Here is a 21,618-nt window from a genome sequence, read left to right as displayed (position 1 = left end):
AGAAGAAGAAGAAGAAGAAGAAGAAGAAGAAGAAGAGGAGGAGGAGGAGGAGGAGGAGGAGGAGGAGGAGGAGGAAGAGGAAGAGGAAGAAGCAGAAGCAGAATGGAGAACTCAGACTACTTCAAAGTTCAGGGGAGTCTCAGGACACCTGAGAACACGACTGCCTGGCTAGCGCAGGCACACAGTGGGACCCAGTTATGTAACCACGACTTAGCACAGTTAAGCATATGTGTGCTAGTTACAGCACTATGTAAGAATGAAATATGAGATAACAACTTGTATAAGAATTATACAATAAAGATGCCGGTGGCTCTCTGCTGTATGCTGACTGCTGTTGCTGCCGACATCTTGCATGGCATTTTCATTAACCTTTCATCCTCACCAAAAAAGTTCTCCCTTGGGCCCCCTAAGAATGAATTCAAGGCCAGGTTGGGCAACTTAGCAAAACTACCTCAAAATGTTAGGAGAGCTAGAGATACAGCTCATAGACAGAGTACTTGTCTAGTATACATAAGGCCCTTGGGCTTAATCCCCAGCATGGAAAAGAACAAAAGAAGTGGAAGCAGTAGTTTAGTATTTTTGAAATACTAAAATTTCAAAGCTTCACTCCCAGCTGGTCAAAGAAAATAGAAAAGTTCTTTGAAAGGTCTGCCTGCACCTAACTCTGTCTTGTGAAATGAAGAAAAGGCAGAACCAGAGCTTCCATCCAGCCATCTTTGCCTGCTTTGGAACTCTATCAGTGAGGTCCTGTCCTAGGGTTTTGCAGTGCACGCTTGCACATGAAGATGTCCTCCAGGTGGGACCGAGCCTGGCCTTCCTGTAGGTAGAACTCAGGATTGTTGTTGGAAATAGTGACTACCAGGCCCACCTGAAGTCACATTTTAGTTAGAATCCGTGTGGGCTGGGTTCGGGAATATCTAAGCATTTATTTTATTTTATTCTTGGTGCTGGGGATCCAATTCAGGACCTTGTGCTTGCCAGGCAGGCACTTACACTTCTAAGCTATCTCTTGGGCCAGATCTAAGCATTTACAAAGTGTTTAGCCAAGCACAGAGGTATGCTTCTAGAATCCTAGCACCTTGGAGGCTGAGACAGGAGGACTACCTAAAATTCCAGGTTAGCCTTGGCTACTCAGTGAGCTTAAGGGCAGCCTGAATTACATTGTGAGATGCTGTCTCAAAAAATTTTTAAGACTGAGGCAGGAGGATCACTGCAAGTTCAAGACCATTCTGGGCTACAAAGTGAGCTCAAGTCCAGCTTAATCTGTATAGCAAGACCCTGTCTCAAAAGGACAATAAACAAACAAACATTTTAAGAAGCAGATGATTTTTTCTAATCAAACAGGTTTGCAGCTCAGATATGCAGCTCCCCGGGCTGGATCCCCTGGAAGGAGGAGGGCCCAGAGCTGCTGCCCTCAGCACTGGTGGAAGCCTGTACAAAGACCCTGGAGGCCTGAGGACTAGAAGTATGGGGCTACTCACCCCCAAGGTCTTGCAAGAGGAGAGGCAGAGGATGGAGAAGCCAATATGGAGAAATGAGGTTCATCTACATCCTGGACATTGTGGACCTTCCGTGCTGGGCTACTGTCAAGGGCATCAAGAGATGATACCAAGTTTCCATGTTTATTTATTTATTTATTTATTTATTTATTGTATTTTACAGAAGGGTCTATAGGTTGTTCAGGGTCTCACTAGTAGATCGGGCTTGTAGTGAACCACCTGTTTACAGCCTCCCAAGAGCTGGGATTACAGGTGCACGCCACCACGCCCAGTCTCAATCACTGTCTCAGTGCACCCCAGGGGCAGGACTGGCACAACAGGCCCAGGGGATTGAACCCCTGGCCCCTGCACCTGCTTGCAGGTGCTTTAATCCGCTGAGCTATTTGGCCAGCCCCAAGTTCCCATGTTTAAAGTAAATCCATTTAAAGAGGTACTAAGAGAACAATAATGTGTGCAGCGTGGCACAAGGATCAGTAGAACATTTGCTTCTCCCACATGGGACAGAGCTATGCTGTCTAACACAGTGGCCGTGCTCGGAACTATTGAGTACTTGAACTGTGGGTGCAGGCCTGGTATAGCATGGCCTCATTTAGTAAATAGAAATAAAGATCCCTCTCACTCCTTCAGCATGGGCTGTGCAGAATGGCTTCTTTCTACAACTCAAAAAAAGGCTAAAAAGAGTAACTTTACAGTAGGGTTGGCTGACACTATCTGAGCCAAATGACAAGATGAACGTCAACATTATATCAGTGGTTGGTGTAGTGGCACACACCTCTCTCTTATCCCAGCACTTGGCAGGCTGAAGCAGAAGGATTGCTGTGAGTTTGAGGCCAGGCTGGGCTACATAGAGAGACTCTGTCTCAAAAAAAAAAAAAAAAGGCGGGGGGGACCACAAAACCAAAAACTACACTGCATCAGTCATATGGATAGTATATACCAAAGTTAATATCAGTGTGCTAAGTCATGTGGGCCATGTGTAGCCCAGGTAAGTAAGACTCCCAAGGCCTGAGAAGGGCAGGACCTAGGATCATTAAGGACTTCCTAGGCTAGTCCCTGTGCTGTCATACAGCTCTTGTAGAGAGCAGGAACAGTGTCCTATGGAACCCTTGGTAGGCTCAGATGGCTGTGTTAGGCCTCCTGGAGGAGGTGACAGCTGGTGTTAGCACTCTGATCTGTGGTCAGAGACTCCAAAATTGCTGCAAATGTATGAAAACAGCACAGATTTCTTTTCTCGGCTTCCTTGGGTTGGGGTCTGGAGGCCTGCTGGATTCTCTGCTGACACTGCTGAGCTGAGTGGGCCAGCTTACAGGAGGCTCGCGCTCTGGCCCATCCAGCTCATCAGCAGACTTCAGATTCTCACAGTAGGAGGACCAAGGCCTCATTTTGAGGTCTCATTTTCCACTAGTGTAGAGCAGAGAGCTCCCTTTGCCTTCTAGAAGCCCCCTCAATCTTCCTGCCAGGAATTTGAGTTTTTTCTAGGCTTCTAATCTTCCTATCTACCCTCTAGGCCAAAACTCAAAGCATTCAGGTGATTGATTCAAGTTCCTCATCTCAAAGTCAAGTGATTTAAGACTTAAATTACAACTGCAAAAATCCGTTTGGAGGAGTGTTTTTTTTTTAGGTAAAGTCTGGCTACTATGTAGTGCAGGCTGGCCTTGAACTTACAGTCACTCTCCTGTCTTCACGGTGCTGGAATCACAGGTGTGCGTCCCCGTGCCCAACAATCAGCACCTGGTTTGATTGACTACCTGGGAGAAGAGAATGCATATGTAGGAACTGTGCTGGCCCCCCTGCCACTCAGCATATGACCAGCGCGTGTCTCTGAGCCTCTGTCTTCTCTTCTATGCAATGGGAATGAACTCAGTCTTGTCGGATTCCTCTGTGTGTCGATGCACAGCTGGGACATTTATTCCTGCTGTTACTTGCTACCGGCTTGCAAGAGCTGCCCTGCCATTTCCAAACCTGCCTGTTTTTGAAAGGCAGGCCCTTTCCCCTTTTCCCCATTCTCTGCTTTTGCACTGGCCCTTTAAGGAGAGTGAGCTTGCTGGCTCAGGATCTTGGTCTCCCCCACTTTGGCAGGCTGGCTCAGTGCTGGCACGGGACAGAAATATCAGCGGGAAAGGCCTTTTTATAAACATGTGCATGTAGTAAAATGCATGTCCAAGTCAAACACACGTAATCGCACGTGTCTACGTGAGGCTGAACGAGCCGGGTAGAAGTTAGTTTCCCTATCCTCCCCTGCGCAGCTCCAGAGTGATGAGACGTTTGGCTCTAGCCTTCATTTCACCACTAGCATCCTGTTTATTCCACAGTTATGGGTCTTTGTACCGAATTTATCCAAAAGCCTTGTGAAATTATTTATGAAGAAAGAAGGAATGAGGGATCTCGGGGAATGGGAAAGTAACCAGCCGGGTTTTGCAAAAGTTCCAACATGGGTGGTTTCTAGCTAATTGGAAAAACATGTCTCTGCTCAGTTGACTTAATCCTTTCTGTAGTGCCTGGGGCCTTAAGCGTTCCCAGAAGGCTGAAGGGCATAATCATCTCCCAGGGTGGCCACTCCGGGGACAAAAGGGCCAAAGAGTTCATGTGGTCTGATGGGCCTTTCGGGTGTGGCCAGCCTCAAGGAGACCCTGTCACCAACCTTTCTGGCAAGAGCACTAGGGAAGGTGGCATGGGTAGCAGAGAGTGGAGACTCATCTTGGCTTGAAATTTAGCCTTTGAAACTGAAGTTTCCAGAGACAGTTTAGGGCACAGACAGGAAAGGGAAGCAGCCAGCGTTGAAACGCTGGAGCGGAGGAATCCCCGGTCCTTGGATTCCATGGTAAGCACAGTGCCAGGAAACTTCCACTCTTTTATAGTGACTTTCAGAGGTGTGGAAGTTGATGGTCCTGCCTTCCCTTCCTCTTTGAGTTCCCTGCAAGAAACTTCCCAGGGACAGATGATTCGGCTGGGCCCTGGCCCACCAGTGTTTTAGAAGCTTGTGGGCAGCAGAAGGAAACTCAGCCCTGACTGACCCCCCCCAACCCCCAGCGCCCCCTGCTGCCTCTGGCCAGGCTGTGCAGAAGCAGACCGAGAGACCTAAGCCCATCTTCCGGCCTCGCGGGCTGGTTTAGTCCTTGTGCTCCAGCTCTCTGAGCTGCTGGAGATGTGGAGAACAATATCCTCCCCATTTTAGGACAAAATGCAGCACACAGGTTCCCCTTCCCCCGCCACGTGAACCGAGGGATGACCCTGCTATTGCAGTTCTATTGGTTTGTGGTTTCCTCTTGTCTCTCCACTTCCTTCCTGAAACCCAGAAGAGGCTTTACAGGAAAGGAAGGGCCGTTCAGATCCCTCAGCAGAGCTGGGAATGGCTGCCCCTTATTAGCCAGGTTGGTTGGCATCCAGGGTGACCACCCGGTTTGTGAGTTTGGATCACTGGGGCCACTGAGGCACAAGTGGCCTGCCAGTAGATACTGCCAGCCATCTTGCAAATGCCACCTATGTCCCTGAGAGGTGCTACAGTGTTGATAAAAAGCTTGGTTGGGTCTTGTCCTGTTCAGCACAGGCCACTTTTTAGTGATCTGGATCAATGGTAGTGAACCTACGGTACACAGGCCACAGCCAGCTACTGTCACTGAAAGCTCCGAAAGGTTCACATCACTGGCCTCTTGTCACATTTAAGGATGGATCTAGAAGGGACCTTTAGCACAGAGTGTGAGTGACATAGCTCCTATCCTTTGGTGCTGGCCTCTGTCACCGTGAATTTTTTAATCGTGGCCCCATGCAAGATACCCCATCATTAAAATGGGTGAAGGGTGGGTGGCCAGACTGTTGTTTAAGAGCTAGCAATGAGCCTCACTGTTTGCAGGGATGGCTGTTTCATTTACAGGGCCCAGCACAAAAGAAAAATACTGTCCAAATATGAAGGTTCAGCAATGCAGACTGGGACTGCACAGTTTTCAGCCATGGAGCTGGCCCTGGGTAGATTTGGTCACTGCCCTCTGGCAGGGCAAGGCTCTGAGCATGTAGCTCAGCTGAGAAGTGTGCTGCGTGTGACATGACACAACCACCTTGGAGGAGGCTCTGTGCAGCCGTATCTCTCTAGGGCATGTAGTCCTGAGCTTGGACATCTGACTTGACAGCTGTCGAAAGCTTAGAGTAAACCCTGGAAGACCAAGTGCTGGTGCACTGATATTGTCCCTGCCCAAGTCAACACTTTCTAACACCCATTTAAAATTTTTGTTATATGTGTGACTTTGGCTTATGTGTCTTTTGTACATCAATCAAAGAAAATAGGCCAAAGTGGTGAATTTCGATGCAGATCTATCACTGCTAGGTGAGCTTGCTAACTGTCTTGGTTACTTCTCTCTTGTTGCTGGGATAAAATACCGAACTTCTAAAATTAAGGATGGAGGGCGGGTGAGATAGCTCAGTAGAATAAGTGCTTGCCTGGCAAGTGCAAGGTCCTGAGTTTGATCCCTGGTACCACAAAACTAACTAAGTAACTAACTAAATAAACAAATATGGAAAGGTTTATTTAGCTCACAGTTTACGGAGATTTCAGTCCATAATCAGCTGGTTCCAAGGCAGAGTGTCATGTCAGAGGGCAGCCGTTCAAGGCAGTGGAAAACAGCAAAACAACAAGAACAAATAGGGAGAAGCAGCGGAAGGGAGCAAGCCTCTCTCCCTTCCTTATATTGCATTCAGGCTATCTGCACCAGGGTGGGTGTAGCACTCACACGCATAATGCCAGCATTGGATCATGAATCAGGCACAAACTCTGGAAGCCCGCCACCCTATCACTGCATGAGGCTTTGGGGGGACAACTAGATACAAACCACAACACTAACCATGGGTATACACAAGGTTAAAAAAAATTTTTTTTTAAGACAGTTCTTGGTATGTAGCACAGGCTATCCTTGAACTTGTACCTATCCTCCTGTCTCAGCCTCCTGAGTGCTAGGATTATAGGTATGCTTCTTGCTTTCCTTGCATTTTACCTTAGGCCCCATGGATTCCTGCAAACTGCCTATGGCAAACCTCTGTGGGAAAGGTTTCTCACAGAAAACCCCAAAACTCTTGGTTTTTCTGTGAGATTTTCAAATGAATTTGTGTTGTCTGGGAAGGACACGGCCCAATCCTGGAGAGTAATTTGTAACTGAAAAGAATGGGTTAGGAGTTGCTAAGGAAACCATTGCTTGCAAAGTTTGGATTAGACAGATTATTGGTGAAAAGAAATAAACCTGCCCTTTTATTCTTTCTCCCAGATGGTGAGCGGGAGGGGCACCTATCCCTGGGCAAAGCGAGTCACGGACGGGGTTGGGGGAGATGAAGAGGACTCAGAGCTCCTCTCTGTCTTTACCAGGGATTCTTATCTAATGTACCTGTCCTGTGCCCAATTTATTTTATTTTATTTTATTTTATTTTATTTTATTTTATTTTATTTTATTTTATTTTTGAGGGGGGAACCAGGGATTGAACTCAGACCCTTGTGCTTGCCAGGCAACTGATTATTCTACTGAGTCATCTCCCCAGCCCTAATTTGATTTCATTTATTTATTTATTTTTTGTATCAGGAATCCAGCTCGGGACCTTGCACTTGCCAGGCAGGAGCTGTGCCACTGAGTTATATATATCCTTGGCCTCAGGTGCCAAATTGAAAAGCAGACAGATGCTCTGATCTGATTGTGTGGGGGCAGATAACAGGTTCTCTAGATGGGTGGCATTATGATTTATAATCTAAAACATCCTCATAAATTCTCATGCACTCAGAGCTGGGGCTTTTGAAAGGTGAAGTATGGGGCTGGCCAAATAGCTCAACAAATTAAAGCGCCTGCAAGCAGGAGCAGGGGCCAGGGCTTCAATACCTGGGCCTGCCATGCCAGCCCCACCCCTGGGGCACACTGAGATGGCAATTGAGACTGGGTGTGGTGGTGCACGCCTGTAATCCCAGCTCTTGGGAGGCTGTAAACAGGTGGATCACTGCAAGTCCGATCTAATAGTGAGACCCTGAGAACCCTGTAGACCCTTCCCTAAATACAAAAATAAATAAATAAGTAAATAAATGAAAGGTGAAGTATCACTGGTGTGTGGTTCTGGGCTATGATGCATGGTACTGGGTCATGGTGTGTAGTACTGGGCCATGGTGTGTGGTTCTGGGCCATAGTGTATGGTACTGGCCTATGCTGTGTGGTCCTGGGCCATGGTATATGGTAATGGCCTATGGTGTGTGATACTGGGTCACAGTGTGTGGTACTGGGCCATGGTGTGTGGTACTGGGCCATGGTTCATGGTACTAGGCCATGGTGTGTGGTAGTGGGCATGGTGTGTGGTTCTAGGCCATGATTCATGGTACTGGGCCATGGTGTGTGGTTCTGGGCCATGGTTCGTGGTACTGGGCCATGGTGTGTGGAATTAGTCCACTGATGGTCGTAGCTGGGTGTGATGGTGGGAAGGAAAGCCTGGTGGGGAGAGCCGGGTGCTCTAGCATGCCCTGGAGGGGTTGTGTATGTATCCCTCCCTGGATTGCTGCTTCCTGCCTGACCTGTCATTAACTGTTTTTGTTTTGTTTTGCTTTATTTTGTTTTAAAATGTTTATCAGTACATGTTTTCATACATATGATTGCATTCATTGTGGGGTATTGGAGCCTGTGCATAACATACCTCAATTGTTTTCCCATCCCTCTCCACAGCCCCCTTTTTTGCCAACATTGATTTCACTTATCTTATACATCCTTTGTATTCTCTAAGGCTGTGCAACAAACACCACTAATTATACAACATTTTCACCACTCCAGAAACAAACTACTCACTAGCAGTGACCCTCCCAAAACTCCCACTCCCTTATCCCCTGGTAACTGCCCAATACTGTACATCGATTCCCATCCCTATGGATTTGTCTATTCTGGACATTTCATAGAATTGGTGGTGTTTTGTGCGTAGCTTCTTTCTTTCAGCATGATGTAATGTTTTCAAGGTCAACCCTAACAATAGTATGTATCAATCAGTATTTTGCTCCTTTTATGGCTGAATAATATTCCACAGTGTGTAGTAGATGCACCACATTTTATGTATAATTTTATGTTCCCATGTTGGTGGGTGCTTGGTTGTTTCCATTTTTGACAAAAGGGGCTTTTGGACTCCTAATGAGATTGTAGGAACTCCAGAGCTGGGCCTGGGCTTTAGAAAAGACTTAAACAAAAGTGAGGAAAAAGCACAGTATCTGGTATTCTCCACCAAAAAAAAAAAAAAAAAAAGGCATTTCTAGGTTTTTGATTGTGCTACCAAAAATGATGAAGCCCACTTATCATGTATTACCCCGTCTAATATCAACAGAGCTCCCTTTTAATTCATATTTGCGTAGAGATCTTTCTCCTTCCTGCTGAGTTCTTGTCATTTTTATATTGGCAGTGCGTTTCTCTTACACAGTATCTCGGTGGGTTATGTTTTGTGTTGTTTGTTGTTTGCAACTCATTCCTACATTCATTCCTCTCTGTCTCTCTGAGTTGGAGTGCTCAGTTCATTTATCCAGTGAGACTCCTGACACTGTGGCTGCTGCTGTCGGGCCTTTGTTCCTTGCTCATCATTTTCTTCCTGTGAACTTCTTGGCTTGTGCTCGAACCCTTTTCCCATATTCCCCTCTGTTTTGGCAGTAGATCCTGTGGGCCTCCATGTGAGCTGGGACTTGACTATTTGGTTCATTTAGAAGTTCCGAGTTCCCAGTAAGGTCTGTTTGATCATGGTGGCTGGCCTCCAGTCTTTGTCCTCCTCCAGGAGGGACAGGCACATGGTGCCTGAGGGGTACATATTTGGTGGGAAGAGTGGCGGCTCACATTCACATTTTGGTGGTAGGGCAGACAATCATCTTTGAAAAGCAGCCTGCTTCCCTGGGATGGCGCACTTGCAGTTCATCAGGTTCATTGTGCCATCTGGAGTCTTGGTAGGGACAGCCACAAAGCCACATGAGTAGGGCCAGCTAAATAGCTCAGCGGATTAAACTGCCTGCAAGCAGGCTCAGGGGCCAGGGATTGATCCACCGACCTGCCGTGCCTGCCCCACCCCCGATTGAGACTGGGCATGGTCGTGCATACCTGTAATCCCAGCTCTTGGGAGGCTGTAAACAGGCGGATCACTCCAAGTCTGATCTAGTAGTGAGACCCTGACACTCTGTAGACCCTTCCCTAACATACAAGAGAGAAAGAAAGAAAGAAAAAAGAAAAAAGCCACATGGGTGATCTTTCCTCCAAGCTTTTCTCTCTTGGACAAGCCCATTAAGGACAATCCCCAACATATTCAAAGTCCTTGGCGGCTGTGACCTCATGTGTCACAGTGTCATGGTGGCAGAAGCAGTGGTGCTCCTTTGGTCTTTCAAAAAACTTTTACAAAGAGTTGGGAATATAACTCAGGGCAAAGGCCCTTGGTTCAATCTGAAGTATCTCTTCCAAAAATAAAAATTTTTAAAAAGAAAAAGAAAAAAAATTGTCACACTGTTTCCCAGAGGGCCTCACTATTGTGACATTCCCATCTGCATTGTGAGAGCTCCACTTCTACACATCCCAAGACCTGGTGTTGATTTGGGAGGGCATTAGGGATTGCACCCAGGAGGCTCTGGACCACTCCCCCATCCTTTTTGAAAGGAAAGCCTTGCTAAATTGCCCAGGCTGCCCTCGAATTTGTGACCTTCCTGCCTCAGCCTCCTAAGTAGCTGGAATTACAGACATTCACCACCACACATAGTATAGTTTGTCTTTTTCATATTGAACCCTTCTAGATAAGCATGTATAGTGTGGTTTGTTTATTTGTTTGCATTTGAAGTGTTTGGGGTTGTTGGTTTGCTTGTTCTTCTTTTTGAGACAGGGTCTTGCTATGCAGTTCAGACTGGTTTGAGCTCACTTTGTAGCCCAAGCTGATCTCAAACTCCCAAGGATCCTCCTGCCCTTGCCTCCCAAGTGCTAGGATTACAGGTGTGTGCCACCGCACCCAGAGAATTGTTTGGTTTTTTTCTTAACAGCTTTAAAAAGATTGCTTCATGTAGATTGCTCATGTTCTAGTGGAATAAAATTTTTAAGAAAATTTTATTCGTAGGGTGTGTATTGAAATGGAATATTTTCTTCTGTTGCTTTTTTTCTTTTTTTTCTTTTTTTTTTTAATTCAGCCATGATTGTTACATTGCATATTGTTGTTCAGCTGACCAGAAATAAACCTGTAAGATGGAGTTGAGGAGATGGCTCAGTGGAATAAGCGCTTTCCTGGTAAGTATAAGGACCTGAGTTCAATCCCCGGTTCCGCAAATAAATAAATAAAAATTTAAAAAAATATATAAACCTGTAAGATTGGACAAAATGATGACTTTTCTAATTGCTCTTTGTACATAGAAAGTCTATTTGATTTGGTATCTTACTTTTCTACTTAGCCCCTTAATGAATTTCACTGCTTCAGTTTTCAGATTCTTTTTCAGAATAAACATAAGAGGTTCACTTCTTCCTTTCTCCTTAAATTTCTTACTTTTTTCTTTCCACTTTCACCAGCTAGAACCAGCAAAAGAATAATGGTAGAAGATGCCATTCTTTGTGGGTATTTTGTTTTGGGCATAGGGACTGAACGTAGTATCTTGCGCATGGTAGACAAGCCACCTGCCACTGAGTTACATCCCCAGTCCATTCAGTTGGGTTTTATTTGCTAATATTTTAAAATTTTTGGCATTGGTTTAGCATTTTTTCTTTTATGTTTTGTTTCGGTTTTGAGGTGTGGTTTGCTATATAGTGAAAGCTGGCTTTGAACTCACAGCAACCTTCCTGCTTCAACCTTCCAAATGCTGGGATTACAGGCATGCACCACCATGCCCCGCTTTGCACTGATTTATACATAAAAGGAATTGATAGCTAAGCTAGGCATGGTGACACATAGCTATAAGCCCAGTGTATTTGGGAGGCTGAGGCAGGAACATAGTGAGTTTGAGACGAGCCTGAGCTACATAATGAGCACCTGTTTCAAAACAGCCCCACCCTCACCCCCACCCCAACCCCCATTATAGAGAGCCCTTTTTGGCCTTCATATCAGTATAGGAAGTTTATATATGTAATCCCATAGATAAGTTATTGGAATCCCATCAGTTAAATTTCATCTACCTCTTCCAGGGCAACCCATGACAAGGATAAAGACACTAAGGCATGCTTACAGTTATGGGGAGCCAAGGGGTCCTGAGTCCAGCGATGGTAATGGCTATCTGGGACCAAGGACTCAACCGCATTACGCAATTGCGATGGTATCAGACTTGGTGTGGTGGCACTTGCCTGTCATCCCAGCTCTTGGGAGGCTGTAAACAGGTGGATCACTACGAGTCTGATCTAGTAGTGAGACCCTGAACACCCTGTAGACCCTTCCCTAAAATACAAATAATAATAATAATAATATTAAAAAATTCAAACTTAAAAAGCAAAAATTTATAAAACTTCTTACTTGCCAAAGGAAATACTTTAGTATTTGCACATACAATGAGAGAAACTCTGTTCTATAAATAATTACCAAACACTGATAAGTTCAGTGTATAATTTTCTAGTTATTCAAGTATATAAGATAAATAAACCCTAAACTTGACATTCTAGAGACCTTACAAAATTCTAGAAGATAATGATGTATTCTCAAAGCCATTTAAGAAACATTCAGGCACACTATTTCTGAAATAAGCTTTTTCCAATTAAACTAGAGAAGTGAAAATGGTTTGTGCTTTTATTTGTTGTGACAACGCCATATGTCAGTTGTAGCATAGAATTCAAGCTAACATAAAGAAATAAATACTAGTTTGAAAGTATTTTCCTGATATACAATTTATGACCATAATAAATATTTCCTTATTTTTTTAAAAAAAGAGATAGTATCTAATGTTTTGGGGCTCAGTGCTTCAGGTCTGATGTATAATCTTTCAAGCCCTAGGAAGTCATGGCCTCTATTTCAAGGCTCAATCCCAGCTGACAGCATGGGGCATTGGTTCTTTGTCCTGTCAACACGACTCATATTAAAGAGCAGCAGATGTGGATCATCAGGGAAACATGCCTGCCGTCTTCAAAGACTACCACCAGCTCCTCGGCTAGCCCAGTATGCACTGCTTAAGGCCAGTTGAGGAGATAAGGAAAAGTCCTAGCCAGCTCTGTACCTCTTAATACATGCAGATAGGGTCATGCACAGCCAAAGTGCAGACAACTGCTCTTCTTTCAAAGAAAGTCGCCCTGGTGGTCCTCCACACCCACAAAAAAAAAACCCAGGAAATTGGTGTGTGGCTTCCCTTCTCTGTGCTGTGATTGTTGACTCATGATATCACGCGTCTTGCAGCAAGGACTGTAGAGAGAAGTCTTCTGCTTCTGCTGGGCCAGAGCAGTCTGAGCAGCCAGGGTCCAGTACTCCCCAGCCTGAGTCGACCTCCTTCCCTCCCAGACCTCCCCATTGGCGTCTTCCCAACAACTTTCTCCTGGTGGGTTTAGGCTTATTCCCTTGGGGGAGTTGTTGCTACATTTCCCCTAGAAAATAGCCATTTGCTCTAAATTTCCAAGTTTGCTGCACAGACAGTTTTGATAGTAGCCTTTTGGTTCTGATTAGCTTATCTCGCCTAACAAATCAAATTTTTGATTAATTTAGGGCCATGCTTTTGCTGTTTGCTAATTTGTGCAAAAGCAGGCATTCAGGAAATGCAGGCCTGCTTCCAAGTGGGTCTTGGAGAGGGAGGCAATGACACCTCTGTCCCAAAGCCTCGGAGGCCTAGGCTGCCACCCCCTCCCCCGGAAGCCCAATGCCAAGCCGGCTGCCAGGGGGCCCCGGGTGACCTCAGCCCCTACCCTCTGTGTTTAAAGACTCCTGCAAGACGGGTACTAAGAATGGAGCCAGATGTTCCTAAGCAGGGTTCTCTGCGTGCCTGACTGTGGGTAGTGCGAGCAGGCTCTCTTGGCAGGGTGAGCAGTGCAGGCTCCCCACAGCCATGAGGCCGAAGCCCTGCACACAGCAGAGCGGAAGCATTTGGTGTCACTCTGGAGGGGACCAAGGGGCTGGTCCTCCAGTACGGACCTCTGGTCTGGGGGAGATCCTCACTTCCTCCCCCAAAGGGCTGCCCTCCTCACTCCCTCACCTCTCCCTTCCTCCCTTTGCTGCCCCTAGGGTTCCATCCCTCTCCCGAGCCCCAAAACTTCTTTAGGTCTCCAATTTCTTCCTTCTCCAACACCCCAAATGTGGTAGAACACACACGGCATAACCTTGACCATCTTAGCCATTCAAAATATATGTAGCTCAGTGGCATTAAGTGCAACTATTACCACCCTCCAGCTCCAGAACTCTTCTGACCCAAGTTTATCTTTTATGGCTGCATAGTACTTCACTGTATAAATATACCTACCACATGTCCTTTACCCATTCATCTGTTAATGGCCATATATGTTGCTCCTGAAATTTTTGTTTTAATTTTTAAATTTTTTCCAAAGGGGATGATAAGAATTACAAAGGGAGTTTAAGAAAGAGAAGTATCTCCAGTGTCATCACCCTTTATATTGGAAATATTTCCTTTGTTCCGTACCCTGCTGGCTTCCTCAGTACTTGGCCATGCTCACGAGCACATTTTCATGCAGTTTTGCTTTCTTCTGTACATGAAGCTTGATCTTTTCTCCATTTTAAAACATTGTCTTAAGCTTGACTTTATGACAAACGAGTTCAAAATAATGCATGATGCTACCAGACTGCAACTTAAAAAAAAAAAAAAAATCCCCAGCTGGGAATTTGTAATTTTTCATTTTGTATAATGAAATTATTTTGAATTTTTTGGGAACAATTTATATTTTCCTTTCATCCTTCTGTATTTTGGGTAACATCCCAGGAATAGGCTTATTAGGTCAAAGGAAAAAAGGGGTTTAAGGCCCTCAGAAGGCAAGTGTGTGTTAAGTGAACTATGCATCCTTTCTTTCTCTCCCTTCTCTTTCCCCTTTCTTCTCTCCTGTCCTCTTGTCCCTCTCCCTTTCTCCTTTTCTTTCTCCTCCTTCTCCTTCTCCATTACTCTCTCCCTCTCCCTCTCTGTTCCCCCCAACTCATTCCCACATTCATTATCTCTCCTGTTTCTTGGCCATACTTTTCTTGGGATTGAAGCCAGGGCCTTCACACATCCCTGGCCCTTATTTATTTGGTTCTTTTGAGACAGGGTCTCACTGTGCAGTTCAGGCTGGCCCGGAACTCACTAAGGAGACCAGGCTGGCCTTGAACTCACAGGGATCCTCCTGCCTCAGCCTCCCAGAGAGCTGGGATCACAGGCGTGCGCCACTACACCGAGCTAATTTTTTATATTTGTATTTACTGCCTTCTCCTAACCCCCAGGACTGGGGTTAAACTCAAGGAATACTAAGCTGCATTCTTCTTCCTTTTAATCTTTTTATTTTGAGATAGAGTCTCATTGCCCGTGCTGCGCTTGAACTAGTGATCTTCCTGCCTCGGTGTGGTAGGACAGCTTGTAGGTGTTTGCTCTTCATATACTAGACATGTGGATTTTGCTGGTTTTTGTTTTTAATGGGTCTCATTATGTTGCACAGGCTGGCTTCCATTTCCTGGGCCCAAGCCATTTTCTTTCCCTAGCCTCTCAAGTGGGCGGGAGCCTGGAATGGACCCCCGTGCCTGGCTTTACAGGCCTTTTGCTGCCATCTTCCCCCGCCTGTTTCTTTCTTTTTAAATTCTGTGCTGGCCACACCACCCACAGGGTGCACAGCATTCATGTTGCACCTCTGCCTTGCCAGCGGAGAGCTTTTCTCCTTGTGTCTGTGTGGCACCCAGCCCACCATGGGGCTCCTGGTACCTTACTGTCCAGGGTGGGAACTGGGTTGCGGGGCTTCTCCTGGAAGTCCCAGATCCATAGGTGTATTCAGAAACCAGCAGATCGGGGGGGGGGGGTTGCAAACAGTAAGCACACGGCCTCTGGGTTGCCCCCTGCTTTATGGTGATTCCCTTTCCCTTGTGAGCCATCTCTTTTATACATACTCCGAGGCTGAGCTCCCCAAAATCTGGGAGGCAGACAGGCCCAGAGCGGTGCCTCCTGGCCTCGGCCAGTTGTGTGTCTAGGGTTAGTGTCATGTGCTCTTGGCGCCACTGCCGTTCTTTCTTTAAATGGAGGCCATGGCTTTCTCATTGAGTGATTAGAAGGCCTAACGAAAAGCTGGACACTTGCAGAGCACCCCGAGCAGTTCCTAGACTCTGGAGTCTTTGAGTTGGAGCTTAGGACAAGGCAGGTGACAGCAGCATGGCCCACCACTCCCTCCAGGTATGGCAATATGCAGCCCCCGTGTCCTCTTCCTGGACCACCTGGCATCTGCTGGGCACAAGGGGTTGCTGTGTGGGAGACCAGACATGAGTGGGTCTGGCGTCTACTCCTGCACTTGCCCCACTTAGGGTGTACAGTTTGCCCTTTGCACTGGAATCGACCTTACCAGCTCCAGTCAAAGCCTTGGTACAGTAAGAAATAAAGGTTCCATGTACAGTAGAGAGGGCTTGAGGGCACCCTCTACTGATGGATGGGTTGCACAGCCACCCACTAGCCCCTGCCCTTGCTTGATCAGCCCCAGAAATCCAGCCTACACACTCTTGGATTCTGCCAGCTTTATTTCTTAGTTGCAAACTCCTTAGAAAAGCCTGCTCCTGAAAAGAAAGTGGAATAGTTGGAATTTACCCAGGTAGCTCAAGTTCCCTTGAAAAGGGGGCTCCCTCAGCCCCAATGGCATTCACTTCCAGGCTTCTGATGGAAGGGTCTAAGACTATAGGTTCCCTCAAAGGGACTCGAGGTTCACAGGGCTCTGGACTGGGCAGGGGAAGCTATTGCCAAACATCGAAGAGAGCCCTGCTCTTTGTCTACCCACGGCAGCCAGCCCAAGGCTCGCCTGAGGAAATAGCTGTTGAATGAGTGTACGGATCTTGGCAGGCACAGGGAGGCTTCCTGTGCAGAGGTCGGTCCCCCGGGCAGCTGTCCCCCAGGGAAGGTAGGCATCGTCTAAGCCAGTGGGGAGCACAGGGAGGCAGAGCCCACTGCTCTCCTTTCCTGTGTCCAGACTGCATGCAATTGTGCCTGGGGCCTCTGCATTTCCAGCCCACTGTTCTGTCCCAGCCAAGAATCTTGATCTTGTTGCACAGCTGGGGTTGAGGTGGAAGGTGAATGAGTTGAAATCCTTGGCATCCTGCTGTTGGCTCAGGCAAACCTCAGACTGTAAAGAGAAGAGAAGCAAGGCTGTGCCAGGTGTCCAGGGGACAGAACCCACTGTCTCCTGGACTCCTGCCGGGGCCGTCAAGAAAAGGCAGCTCACGTCCCACCCCTGCCCACTGCCTGCCTCTTGGGTAAGTGCTGCAGACCTAGCCAGAGGGCTCTGTTCACCTAGAGGTCAGGGTGGCACCAGGCCCACCAAGCAGCTGTGAGCAATGGAAGACAGCAAAACCAAGACACAGCTCTCAGAGAGGGGCAGGCGGACCTCAGGGCCCCGGGAGCACAAGGGGGCCTCCCAAGGTGGGGAGAAAGGAAATTCCTGGGTGGTGACCGTGCAGAATCCTGAAGCACAGGAAGCATCCATTCAGGACAGCAGTGCAGATAATTTGGGTGGTTCCAGGACATCGGTGACCTCGGCGTGATTCTGTTTGTTTTGGGCTTTTTGTCGTGCTGTTTTGATTTTTGAGACAGGGCTTGCAGTTCAAGCTGGCATTGAGCTTACTGTGTAGCCCAGGCTGGTCTCGAACTTGGGACAACCCTCCTGCCTCTGCCTTGAGTGCTGGGGTTACAGGTGTGTACCCCCATGCCCAGCTCCTTTCTATTTTTAGAAAAGCCAGGTCTGCCCCTGGATCCTAGACTTTTAGAAACCAGAGACTCCCCTCAGACCCTCTTGCCATGAGCAGGGGACTTCTGCAGTCTCTGCCTCTGCAGTCTCCCATATCTCAGCTCTCTGTTTGGCCGTATTACGTGGGCAGCGGCCAGCACTTCACCACCGTGGCTGCAGTGACACAAGCATCTGTGTCACATTCCTGATTTTAAGGTGACCTGCAAGGTTATGCACCAGCACCCCAGACCACCAGTTTATAGAAGTTCTAAGCCCTTATTTGCTTAATATAACTGTTTACAATTCAGGCCTCAGGGCATTTTAGCAAATGTCTTTCCTGACATCTTTTATTGGGGAGTGCCTGGGGTTGGCTTTGGGCCTTGCACATGCTAGGCAAATGCTCTCACGCTGAGCCCACCCCAGCTCTAGTTTGCTTTGCGGCTGGCCTTGAATTTTACTTCTCCTGCCACAGCCTCCCAAGTAGCTGAGATTACAGGCACATTCCCCCACGCTCAACATGTCCATCCATTTCAGTTTTTTTCTTTTGTTTTTTGAGACAAGCTCTCACTATGTAGTCCAGGCTGGCCTTGAACACGCAGTAGTCCACCTGCCTCAGCCTCCCAAGTGCTGGGATTATAGGTGAATACCATGCTGTCTTGTTCTACTTTGGGTTTTTTATCAGATCTGTTGCATTTGGAATAAATCTGAGTTCTCGGCTAGAGGACACGGTCTGTGTCTGACACCCTGGTTGTGTACCTCTGGGGTGTCTCTGCCTCTTTAAAGCCTCTGTTCTTTAAACTTAGCACTAATCACATCACCCTCCCTAGCATGGAACAAGTGCTCAGTAATTATAGTATTTTTAATTAATGTTTTACCAACAGCACAAGTTTATCCAGTAGCTTAAAAATGGGGAAGTGGGAGCCTAGATTATGTATCAATTTCTTTTTTCTTTTTTTTTTTAATGTATTTAGGTCAGGGTCTACACGGTCTCACTATATAGATTGGACTCGTAGTGATTCTCCTGTTTTCAGCCTCCCAAGGGCTGGGATTACAGGTGCGCACTGCCACACCCAGTCTCACTCGCCATCTCAGCACACCCCAGGGGACGGGGCCAGCAAGGCATGCCTGGGGATCGAACCCTGGCCGCTGCATATCAATTTCCTTTAAATAAAATTTTAGTAAATACAAGTGACACACAATTTGGCGTTGTCACCATTTCTCAGTACACAGCTCCGCGATGTTAAGCGCACTGGTCATTGCCATCAGCCGTCTCCAGAACTCTGTCTTACAGCACAGAAGATCCAGACCCATGGAGCAACCGGTATCTGTCTCCTGCATTCCCCGGAACCGTCTGAGCCTGACTCCGACGACCTCAAGTACGAGGAATCACAGTTCCCCAAATGCACGTCCTCAAGGCTTGTCCGTATGGTAGCGTGTATTACAATCCCATTTTCTTGCTGAGTCATACGCCATCGCATAACCAGAGCACATTTTGTTTGTGTTCATCCACTCACAGACATTTGGGTTGCTTCCACCTTTGGCCTATTGTTGTCTTAGTTACTTTTCTTGTTGCTCAGACAAAATACCTGCTACCCAAAGTTAAAGGGGGAAAGGTTTATTTATTGAGCTCACAGTCTGTTCAGCTTTTAGTCTGTGCTCAGCTGGCTCCAAGGCAGGGCAGCACATGACAGAGGGAAGACAGCAAAAGCAACAGAGGGGCTTAACAGAGTCTTTCTGCCTCTTATATCTTATCCAGGATGCTAGGATTAAGGTGGTGCCAAACCAACCAGTGGAATGATTAGTGATCGTATAGTTGAGATCCAGCCACCTCTGAAAACCCTGCCCGGGGCCCTGAAAAGCCCTCATGAGGTGGGGAGGGAGGTGTATCTAGACATAAATCACAACAGTGGACAACACTGCTACAAGTATCGTATGAAACCCTCTCTCCCTTTTCTTCCTCACATATATCCATATGCAATTGCTGGCTCACAAAGGAATTCTATTTTTAATTGTTTTATAATTGGCCACACTAATTTCCCTAGCGGTCATACCATTTTATATTCCAACCACCGGGTCGCACGGGTTGCAGTTTCTCCCCCAGCCCCTCGCCAATTCTTGTCATTTCCCGTTTTGACTATAGCTATCCCAGGGGGCTTCTAATTGTCATTCCCTAGTGAGTAATCATGCGAGCATCTTTGCATGGCTCCTTGGCCATTTATGCATTTATTTTTGGAGACTCCCCTCTGTAAGTCTTTTGGGCCAATATGAGCCAGGCTTGTTTGGTTTCTGTTGTAGTGCATTGGTGGAGGTTTTGGAGTACCTTGTAGCTAACACTGCTTGGAGGAGGCACAGTTTGCTTTCCATCCACAGCTACCTGATCACTCCACTGGTGCCCTTGATACAACTGCATTTGTCTGCTTTTTCTTTTTCTGTGGACTGTGCCTTTGGTGTCCTGCCCCGGAAATCACTGTCAAGTTCAATGCCATGATGCTTTTGACCTATGTTTTCCTCTAAGAATTTTAGCCCAGATAGTTAGGGTTCTGGTCCATTTTGAGTTAATTTTTGTCTATGGTGTGGGGTAATTTCACTCTTTTGCATTGGATTTGTGATTTTCCCAAATGATATGTCAGAAGCTCATTTGACTATCTGAGTGAGGGTTTCTCTCTGGCTTCTGTTCTACTCCATCTGTCTAAATCGTATCTTTATGCCAGCACACATTTTTATTACTGTAGCTCTGTGATAAGTTTTGAAATTGGGAAGCATAAAATTTCCAATGTTGTTGTTTCTCAAAGTTGTTTTGGTTATCTCAGACCTCTCGAGATTTCAATGGAATTTTAGGATGAATTTTTCTGTCACTGCAAAACAGCTGGGATGTTGCTGGAAAGCATGGAGCTTGTAGGTCTGAGTTGTACTTCATCTTAATAATCCATATGATGGAGGCTGGGGAGATAGCTCGGTGGCCTAAGCACCTGCCTGGCAAGCACAAGGGCCTGGGTTCAATCCCCAGGACCACAGGCTGTGCTGGCCCCATGTGGAGCTGACCACTGAAACTGGGTATGGTGGTTCATGCTTGTAATCCCAGCACTGAGGAGGCTGATACAGGAGGATCACTACAAGTCTGAGCTGCATAGTGAGACCCTGTAGCAAATAAATAGTAAAAGGCGAAAGATTTATATGATATAATAAGTAAATAAATATAATCAATACAATGAGATACTGCTACCTTTGTGTCTTTAATTTTTCAGCAATAATTTGTAGTTTTCTATGTATAAGTTTTTGGTCTCCTTATTTCATTTATTCATAAGCATTTTATTTTTATTGATGCTATTGTAAATGGAATTATTTTCCTGATTTCCTTTTGAGATTATTTATTGTTAGTGTGAGAGAAACAAGCGGTTTTGTGTGTTGAGCTGTGTCTCCTAAAACTTTAAAATATTATTTACTAGCTTTAACAGCTTCTTTGTGGACTATTTAGGGTTTTCTACCTGTACCATGTCATCTGCATAGTGATAATTTTCTTTCCAGTTTGGATGATTCTTTTTCTTGCAAGAAATACTAGGCCCTCCAGTATTACATTAGATTGAAATATTATGTTAATAATTGTCTTATTCTTGAATTTTGAGGGAAAACTTTCAGTCTTTTGTCATTAAATGTGTTAGTCATGGATTTTTCACATAAGGTTTTCATTGCTTTGAGGTAGTTTCCTTAATTTCTTTCAGGAATTTGAAAATTTTCCTTCATTTGAGGGAGTTTTGTTTTGTTTTGTTTTGTTTTGTTTTGTTTTGTTTTGTTTTGAGACGTCTCATTATGTAGCCTAGGTTGGCCTTGAATTCATGATCTGCCCCAGCCTCCCAAGTGCTAGGATTAGAAATATATGCCACTATGCCCAGTGTGAAGGGCTGAATTCTCTTAAATGCTTTTTCTGGATCAGTGGGAAAGTAATGTCTTTTTCCCCCTCTTCATTTAATTAATGCGATACATTACAGTGATCTTTGTATGTTGAATCATTCTTACATTTCAGGAATGAAACCCTGTAGAAAATGTTGTCTAATCCTTTTAGTATGCTGTTGAGTCCTTTGCTAGAAATTGGTTGAGAACTTCAATATCTATATTTAGCAAGGATATTGGTTTGTAGTTTTGCGTTTTTGTCTGGCTTTGGTATTGAATAACGCTGGCCGCACAGAATGAGTTGGCGAGATGCCTAGCTCAGCTGAGCGTGGTGGCGGCCTCTTTGTAATCCCAGCACCTTGGGAGGCCAAAGCAGGAGGATCACTTCAAGTTCGAGGCCAGCCTGGGGGACAAAGTGAATTCAAGGCCTGCCTGAA

General features: G+C 46.2%; 1 pseudogene; it reads right to left on the bottom strand.

Annotated features, from left to right (window-relative positions):
- Positions 1-9,063: 9,063 nt before the first annotated feature.
- Positions 9,064-9,771, bottom strand: LOC101574070 (annotated as a pseudogene).
- Between the last annotated feature and the right edge of the window lie 11,847 nt (positions 9,772-21,618).

The sequence above is a fragment of the Octodon degus genome, unplaced genomic scaffold (assembly GCF_000260255.1).
Source record: "Octodon degus isolate 3935 unplaced genomic scaffold, OctDeg1.0 scaffold00021, whole genome shotgun sequence".
NCBI lineage: Eukaryota > Metazoa > Chordata > Mammalia > Rodentia > Octodontidae > Octodon > Octodon degus.
This window is presented reverse-complemented; position numbering and strand designations above follow the sequence as displayed.